This window comes from Oncorhynchus mykiss, chromosome Y, assembly GCF_013265735.2.
Source record: "Oncorhynchus mykiss isolate Arlee chromosome Y, USDA_OmykA_1.1, whole genome shotgun sequence".
Taxonomy (NCBI): domain Eukaryota; kingdom Metazoa; phylum Chordata; class Actinopteri; order Salmoniformes; family Salmonidae; genus Oncorhynchus; species Oncorhynchus mykiss.
In genome coordinates this window covers 38,712,123-38,721,806 of record NC_048593.1, presented here as the reverse complement: position 1 = coordinate 38,721,806, position 9,684 = coordinate 38,712,123, and positions in this window count along the sequence as shown.

Below are 9,684 nucleotides of genomic sequence, written 5' to 3'. Positions count from 1 at the left end.
TGCTGCCACCACCATGCTTCACCGTAGGGATGGTGCCTGGTTTCCTCCAGACGTGACGCTTGGCATTCAGGCCAAAGAGTTCAATCTTGGTTTCATCAGACCAGAGAATCTCGTTTCTCATGGTCTGAGTCTTTAGGTGCCTTTTGGCAAACTCCAAGCGGGCTGTCTTGTGCCTTTTACTGAGGAGTGGCTTCCGTCTGGCCACTCTACCATAAAGGCCGGATTGGTGGAGTGCTGCAGAGAGGGTTGTCCTTCTGGAAGGTTCTCCCATCTCCACAGAGGAACTCTGGAGCTCTGTCAGTGACCATCGGGTTCTTGGTCACCTCCCTTCCATTTAAGAATGATGGAGGCCACTGTGTTCTTGGGGACCTTCAATGCTGCAGACATTTTTTGGTACCCTTCTCCGGATCCGTGCCCCGGCACAATCCTGTCTCGGAGCTCTACGGACAGTTCCTTCAACTTCATGGCTTGGTTTTTGCTCTTACATGCAATCTCAACTTTGGGACCTTGTATTGACAGGTGTGTGCCCTTCCAAATCATGTTCAATCAATTGAATTTACCACAGGTGGACTCCACTCAAGTTGTAGAAACATCTCAAGGATGATCAATGGAAACAGGATGCACAGGAGCTCCATTTTAGGTCTCATAGCAAAGTGTCTGAATACTTATGTAAAGTATGTGTTTCTGTTTTTTTTCAAAAATGGAGAAAAAAAACGTTTTTCTCTGTCATTATGGGGTGTTGTGTGGAGATTGTTGAGAACATGTTTTTATTTAATCAATTTTAGAATAAGGCTGTAACGTAACAAAATGTGGAAAAGGTCAAGGGGTCTGAGTACTTTCCAAATGCACTGTAGATAGGGATAAGGTGACTAGGCGACAGGATAGATAATAAACAGTAACTGCAGCGTTTGTGAGGAGTAAAAAAAGTTTGTGCAAAAAGGGTCAATGCAGATAGTTAAATAGTTAACCAATAGCTACCCCGGACTAACTATTTAGCACTCTTATGTCTTGGGGGTAGAGGCTGTTTAGGGTTCCAGACTTGGTGCATTGGTATTGTTTGCCATGCGGTAGCAGAGAGAGCAGTCTATGACTTGAGGGTCTTCCTCTGACACTGCCTGGTATAGAGGTCAAATCAAATGTTATTTGTCACCGTTACGCACGCCTCTATGAAGAGGGAACGCAACACCCTGCTACAACTAAACTCTCTGTGAAGTGAAAAAGGTATGGACTGTAGGTGCGAGTAAGGATGACAACAGGCAGAATGTGGTACCGTTTACAAGGACTTTATTCCTTTACACCGTAATATGGGGAAAAGGGGCTGGACGGAACCAAAGCAAAGAAAATAAATCTCAAAGCCCCCCCTCTCCTATCTTACCTGCCTAACCACTTTTACCTAATTTAGCACCACCTGGTGCCCTAACCAAAATACAGGGGGTGGTCCGCCCAGGTCTTACCTAGTGTGCCTAGCGGGCCTCTTGCCTAAGCACTCCCAAGGTGCCTTCCCCTTCTCCCCTGGGAACAAATGAAACAGAATATTAAACAATTTCACAAACAAACTAAGAAACAAAGGACATCAACTAAGCTCTACCTGAGCAACAAACTCACAGAACATACCACTTCCTAGCAATGAACTCCCAGCAAATCAACCTCCAGCAAAAATCTCTCTATCACAAACAATCGCTCTGCAATGACCTCCCAGCAAATCTCTCTATCACAAACAATCGCTCTGCAATGACCTCCCAGCAAATCTCCCTCTCCTGAACAGAACACTGGCTTTTATATAGCTTCAGAAGGAACAGGTAATTGGAGACAGCTGCGTCTTGACGAGGGGGCGGGGTCAGCTCTCCAATTAGCCCTGGAGTCGACCAATCAGCTGATTGAGGGATTTCAGGAAGCCATTTCCTGAAATAAACACATGCAAATACACAAACTACAACACATAAACTGGGGAACGTAACACGCCCACCACAAAAATTGCAAACCTAGTTTTGCAATAACAAAAGCCAACGCATCCCCAGTTAGTAAACCCGTGATAGAGCGTCAGCAACCATATTCGCCGAGCCCTTCACATAAGCTATCTGTACATTATATCCTTGTGTCATGTATTGTCATGTTGTGTCTTTCTGTCCTTTCCTTTCACCCTGTCTCCCTCTGCTGGTCGTATTAGGTTACCTTTTCTCCCCCGCTTTCCCCCAGCTGTTCCTTGTCTCCTCTAACTACCTCATCCACCCCTTTCCCACCTGTTCCCTTTTTCCCTCTGATTAGGTCCCTATATCTCTCTCTGTTTCTGCTCCTGTCTTTGTCGGATTCTTGTTTGTTGTGTTTCATGCCTGAACCAGACTATCGTCATGTTTGCTGTAACCTTGTCCTGTCCTGTCGGAATCTGCCGGTCTGTCTGAACCTACCTATGTTTGGTTATTAAAGAAGCTCTGTTAAGTTAATTCGCTTTTGGGTCCTCATTCACTCACCGTGACAGAAGAATCCGACCAAGAATGGACCCAGCGACTTCGGATCCTCTCCACTCAGCCGTCGAGATCCAGGGAGCGATGCTAGGCAGACACGAGCAGGAATTGTCTGCTGCTCGACATGCCGTTGAGACCCTGGCCACCCAAGTCTCCAACCTCACAGAACAGGTTCACCATCTCCGCCTCGATCCACCGGCCACTTCCAGGGCTTTCGAATCTCCGGAGGCCAGAATCAATAACCCGCCGTGTTACTCTGGGGAGCCCACTGAATGCCGCTCGTTCCTCACCCAGTGTGATATTGTGTTTTCTCTCCAGCCCAACACTTACGCCAGGAGCACTGCTCGTGTCGCCTACGTCATATCTCTCCTTACTGGACGGGCTCGTGAGTGGGGCACGGCAATCTGGGAGGCAAGGGCTGAGTGTACTAACCAGTATCAGGACTTTAAGGAGGAGATGATACGGGTTTTTGATCGATCTGTTTTTGGGGAGGAGGCTTCCAGGGCCCTGTCTTCCCTATGTCAAGGCAATCGATCCATAACTGACTACTCTATTGAGTTTCGCACTCTTGCTGCCTCCAGTGGCTGGAACGAGCCGGCCTTGCTCGCTCGTCTTCTGGAGGGTCTCCGCGCAGAGGTAAAGGATGAGATTCTCTCCCGGGAGGTTCCTTCCAGCGTGGATTCCTTGATTGAACTCGCTATTCGCATTGAGCGACGGGTTGATCTTCGTCACCGAGCTCGTGGAAAGGAGCTCGCGCTCTCCGTTGCCCCCCTCTCCGCATCACTACCATCTTCCTCTGCCGGCTCGGGAGCTGAGCCTATGCAGCTGGGAGGTATCCGCATCTCGACTAAGGAGAGGGAACGGAGAATCACCAACCGCCTCTGTCTCTATTGCGGTTCTGCTGGTCATTTTGTCACTTCATGTCCAGTAAAAGCCAGAGCTCATCAGTAAGCGGAGGGCTACTGGTGAGCGCTACTACTCCTGTCTCTCCTTCAAGATCCTGCACTACCTTGTCGGTCCATCTACGCTGGACCGGTTCGTCAGCTTCCTGCAGTGCCTTAATAGACTCTGGGGCGGAGGGCTGTTTTATGGACGAGACCTGGGCTCGGGAACATGACATTCCTCTCAGACAGTTAAGGGAGTCCACGGCCTTGTTCGCCCTGGATGGTAGTCCTCTCCCCAGGATTCAGCGTGAGACGCTACCTTTAACCCTCACTGTTTCTGGTAATCATAGCGAAACCATTTATTTTTTAATTTTTCGTTCACCTTTTACACCTGTTGTTTTGGGCCATCCCTGGCTAGTTTGTCATAATCCTTCCATTAATTGGTCTAGTAATTCTATCCTCTCCTGGAACGTCTCTTGTCATGTGAAATGTTTAATGTCTGCTATCCCTCCTGTTTCCTCTGTCTCTTCTTCACAGGAGGAGCCTGGTGATTTGACAGGGGTGCCGGAGGAATATCACGATCTGCGCACGGTGTTCAGTCGGTCCAGGGCCACCTCTCTTCCTCCTCACCGGTCGTATGATTGTAGTATTGATCTCCTTCCGGGAACCACTCCCCCCCGGGGTAGACTATACTCTCTGTCGGCTCCCGAACGTAAGGCTCTCGAAGATTATTTGTCTGTAGCTCTTGCCGCCGGTACCATAGTCCCCTCCTCCTCTCCCGCCGGAGCGGGGTTTTTTTTTGTTAAGAAGAAGGACGGGTCCCTGCGCCCCTGCATAGATTATCGAGGGCTGAATGACATAACAGTGAAGAATCGTTATCCGCTTCCTCTTATGTCTTCAGCCTTCGAGATCCTGCAGGGAGCCAGGTTTTTCACTAAGTTGGACCTTCGTAACGCTTACCATCTCGTGCGCATCAGGGAGGGGGACGAGTGGAAGACGGCGTTTAACACTCCGTTAGGGCACTTTGAATACCGGGTTCTTCCTTTCGGCCTCGCTAACGCTCCAGCTGTCTTTCAGGCATTAGTCAATGATGTCCTGAGAGACATGCTGAACATCTTTGTTTTCGTTTACCTTGACGATATCCTGATTTTTTCACCGTCACTCCAGATTCATGTTCAGCACGTTCGACGTGTCCTCCAGCGCCATTTAGAGAATTGTCTTTTTGTGAAGGCTGAGAAGTGCACTTTTCATGCCTCCTCCGTCACATTTCTCGGTTCTGTTATTTCCGCTGAAGGCATTAAGATGGATCCCGCTAAGGTCCAAGCTGTCATTGATTGGCCCGCCCCTAAGTCACGCATCGAGCTGCAGCGCTTTCTCGGCTTCGCGAACTTCTATCGTCGTTTCATCCGTAATTTCGGTCAGGTGGCAGCTCCTCTCACAGCCCTTACTTCTGTCAAGACGTGCTTTAAGTGGTCCGTTTCCGCCCAGGGAGCTTTTGATCTCCTCAAGAATCGTTTTACATCCGCTCCTATCCTTGTTACACCTGACGTCTCTAGACAGTTCGTTGTCGAGGTTGACGCGTCAGAGGTGGGCGTGGGAGCCATTCTTTCTCAGCGCTCCCTCTCTGACGACAAGGTCCACCCATGCGCGTATTTTTCTCATCGCCTGTCGCCGTCGGAACGTAACTATGATGTCCATCCGGTTAGCCCTAGGCGAATGGCGACAGTGGTTGGAGGGCGCGACCGTTCCTTTTGTCGTTTGGACTGACCATAGGAACCTTGAGTACATCCGTTCTGCCAAACGACTTAATGCGCGTCAGGCGCGTTGGGCGCTGTTTTTCGCTCGTTTCGAGTTCGTGATTTCTTATCGTCCGGGCTGACCCCGAGGGGATTCTCCCTGAGGGGCGTGTTGTCGGGTTGACTGTCTGGGGAATTGAGAGGCAGGTAAAGCAAGCGCTCACTCACACTCCGTCGCCGCGCGCTTGTCCTAGGAACCTTCTTTTCGTTCCCGTTCCTACTCGTCTGGCCGTTCTTCAGTGGGCTCACTCTGCCAAGTTAGCCGGCCACCCTGGCGTTCGGGGTACGCTTGCTTCCATTCGCCAGCGTTTTTGGTGGCCCACCCGGGAGCATGACACGCGTCGTTTCGTGGCTGCTTGTTCGGTCTGCGCGCAGACTAAGTCCGGTAACTCTCCTCCTGCCGGCCGTCTCAGGCCGCTTCCCATTCCCTCTCGACCGTGGTCTCACATCGCCTTAGATTTTGTCACCGGACTGCCTTCGTCAGCGGGGAAGACTGTTATTCTTACGGTTGTCGATAGGTTCTCTAAGGCGGCTCATTTCATTCCCCTTGCTAAGCTTCCTTCTGCTAAAGAGACGGCACAAATCATCATCGAGAATGTTTTCAGAATTCATGGCCTTCCGTCAGACGTCGTTTCGGACAGAGGTCCGCAATTCACGTCTCAATTTTGGAGGGAGTTTTGCCGTTTGATTGGGGCTTCCGTCAGTCTCTCTTCCGGCTTTCACCCCCAGTCTAACGGTCAAGCAGAACGGGCCAATCAGACTATTGGTCGCATCTTACGCAGTCTTTCTTTTCGCAACCCTGCGTCTTGGTCAGAACAGCTCCCCTGGGCAGAATACGCCCACAACTCGCTTCCTTCGTCTGCGACCGGGCTATCTCCTTTTCAGAGTAGCCTCGGGTACCAGCCTCCGCTGTTCTCATCTCAGTTCGCCGAGTCCAGCGTCCCCTCCGCTCAGGCTTTTGTCCAACGTTGCGAGCGCACCTGGAAGAGGGTCAGGTCTGCACTTTGCCGTTATAGGACGCAGACTGTGAGGGCTGCTAATAAGCGTAGAACTAAGAGTCCTAGATATTGTCGCGGTCAGAGAGTTTGGCTCTCCACTCAGAACCTTCCCCTTAAGACGGCTTCTCGCAAGTTGACCCCGCGGTTCATTGGTCCGTTCCGTATTTCTCGGGTCATTAATCCTGTCGCAGTTCGACTTCTTCTTCCGCGATACCTTCGTCGCGTCCACCCGGTCTTCCATGTCTCCTGTATCAAGCCCGTTCTTCGCGCCCCCGCTCGTCTCCCCCCCCCCCCCCCATCCTTGTCGAGGGCGCACCCGACTACACTATGAACACTATAAACTATAAACTATATAGACTACACTATAAACTAAAAACTATATAGACTACACTATGAACACTATAAACTATATGGACTACACTATGAACACTATGGACACTATAAACTATATAGACTACACTATGAACACTATGAACACTATAAACTGTATAGACTACACTATGAACACTATAAACTATATGGACTACACTATGAACACTATGAACACTATAAACTATATAGACTACACTATGAACACTATGAACACTATAAACTATATAGACTACACTATGAAGTCTATATAGTTTATAGTGTTCATAGTGTAGTCTATATAGTTTATAGTGTTCATAGTGTAGTCTATATAGTTTATAGTGTTTATAGTGTAGTCTATATAGTTTATAGTTTATAGCGTAGTCTATATAGTTTATAGTGTTCATAGTGTAGTCTATATAGTTTACAGTGTTCATAGTGTAGTCTATATAGTTTATAGTGTTCATAGTGTAGTCTATATAGTTTATAGTGTTCATAGTGTTCATAGTGTAGTCTATATCATTTATAGTGTAGTCTATATAGTTTTTAGTTTATAGTGTTCATAGTGTAGTCTATATAGTTTATAGTGTTTATAGTGTAGTCTATATAGATTTAAATTCATATTGTAGTCTATGTAGTTTTTACTTCATAGTGTAGTCTACATAGTTTTTAGCTTATAGTCTTCATAGTGTAGTCTATATAGTTTATAGTGTTTATAGTGTAGTCTATATAGTTTATAGTGTTTATAGTGTAGTCTATATAGTTTATAGTGTTTATAGTGTAGTCTATATAGTATATAGTGTTTATAGTGTAATCTATGTAGTTTATAGTGTTCATAGTGTAGTCTACATAGTTTTTAGCTTATAGTCTTCATAGTGTAGTCTATATAGTTTATAGTGTTTATAGTGTAGTCTATATAGTTTATAGTCTTCATAGTGTAGTCTATATAGTTTATAGTGTTTATAGTGTAGTCTATATAGTTTATAGTGTTTATAGTGTAGTCTATATAGTTTATAGTGTTCATAGTGTAGTCTATATAGTTTATAGTGTTTATAGTGTAGTCTACATAGTTTACAGTGTTCATAGTGTAGTCTATATAGTTCATAGTGTAGTCTATATAGTTTATAGAGTTCATAGTGTAGTCTATATAGTTTATAGAGTTCATAGTGTAGTCTATATAGTTTATAGAGTTCATAGTGTAGTCTATATAGTTTATAGTGTTCATAGTGTAGTCTATATAGTTTACAGTGTTCATAGTGTAGTCTATATAGTTTATAGTGTTCATAGTGTAGTCTATATAGTTTATAGTGTAGTCTACATAGTTTACAGTGTTCATAGTGTAGTCTATATAGTTCATAGTGTAGTCTATATAGTTTATAGAGTTCATAGTGTAGTCTATATAGTTTATAGAGTTCATAGTGTAGTATAAATAGTTTATAGTGGGTATAGAGTAGTCTATATAGTTTATAGTGGGTATAGAGTAGTCTATATAGTTTATAGTGGGTATAGAGTAGTCTGTAGAAATTCTGCATGACTTGCCTGTATATTCTGTTTATCGTCTGTATATTGAGTTCATGTGACAGAACCATTTTTCTGAGTCAAACTCCTCTACATGAAAATGTATTTGGCGAATAAAGCTGATTCTGACAACGTTAACCTATCATGTCAGTTTACATTCTATTATTTGGGACGAGTTATGTACTGGATGAACGGTAGCAGTTTCTCCCCTTTGTGTCTTCATATAATCCTAAATCCCCATGTGCTCTCTCTCTTTCTCTCTCTCTCTGTTTCTCTCTTTCTTTCTCTGTCTTTCTCTTTGTCTCGCTCTCTCTCTGTTTCTCTCTGTTTTTCTCTTTTTCTCTCTGTCTCTCTCTCTCTTTGTCTCTCTTTGTCTCTCTCTCTCGCTCTCTCTCTGTCTCTCTCTCTCTCTCTCTGTTTCTCTCTCTCTCTTTCTCTGTCTGTCTGTCTGTCTGTCTGTCTGTCTGTCTGTCTGTCTGTCTGTCTGTCTGTCTGTCTGTCTGTCTGTCTGTCTGTCTGTCTGTCTGTCTGTCTGTCTGTCTGTCTGTCTGTCTGTCTGTCTGTCTGTCTGTCTGTCTGTCTGTCTGTCTGTCTGTCTGTCTGTCTGTTTTTCTCTCGGTCTCGCTCTCTCTCTCTCTCTCTCAACTCAATTCTAATTGACTTTATTGACATGGCAAGTTCATTATTACTTACATTGTCAAAGTATACATATCAAAAAATAAAAATATATATTTATATATAAATATATAAAGTAAATGGTGAGACCAACAGCAATAATAATAGTAGTAGTGGACATGGGATTACCATTAACAACAACTACAACAACAATATTAATGAGAACAACAATAGATTAAAGCAATAGTAGTGGACCAGTGTCAACATGACTGAGAAGACACATGACCTGGTAGTAGACTAGTGTCAACATGACTGAGAAGACACATGACCTGGTAGTAGACCAGTGTCAACATGAGTGAGAAGACACATGACGTGGTAGTGGACCAGTGTCAACATGACTGAGAAGACACATGACGTGGTATGAAAGACAAAACAAAATGGGAAATATTACCGACATTATTTGCACTTTTCACTGGCTATCCCTCAGGTTGTGGCAGGAGGACACACATTTGGCTGCCAAAACTGCACATTTTGGTTGTTCACCAAATAAATATTTGATTTCACTTTTCACTGGCTGTCCCTCAGGTTGTGTCCCTCAGGTTGTGTACATTTTGGCTTTTCAAATTCTTTGTATTTCAAATTATTTGTATTGAATTATAATTTTGGGAAAGAAATATTCTCTTAGGTCTGAGTATTTGTCACAGTGTAATGGGAAATGCAGCTCTGTCTCTACCTCTCCCCTGGAGCAGATTGAGCACAGCCTGTCCTCTCTGGGCAGCCAGGTTTGTCTGTGACGACCGGTCTCTATAGCCAGTCTGTCCTCTCTGGGCAGCCAGGTTTGTTTGTGACGACCGGTCTCTATAGCCAGACTGTGCTCACTGAGTCTGTACCTAGTCAGTGTTTTCCTCAGTTTTCTATCAGTCAGAGTGGTCAGATAGTCTGCCACCATGTACTGTCTGTTGAGAGACAAATAGCATTAACATTTACTTTGGTTGTTTGTGGTGTCTTTCAAATAGGTGATGTATTTTTATTTTTGTTTTGTGATGATTTGGTTGGGCCAGAT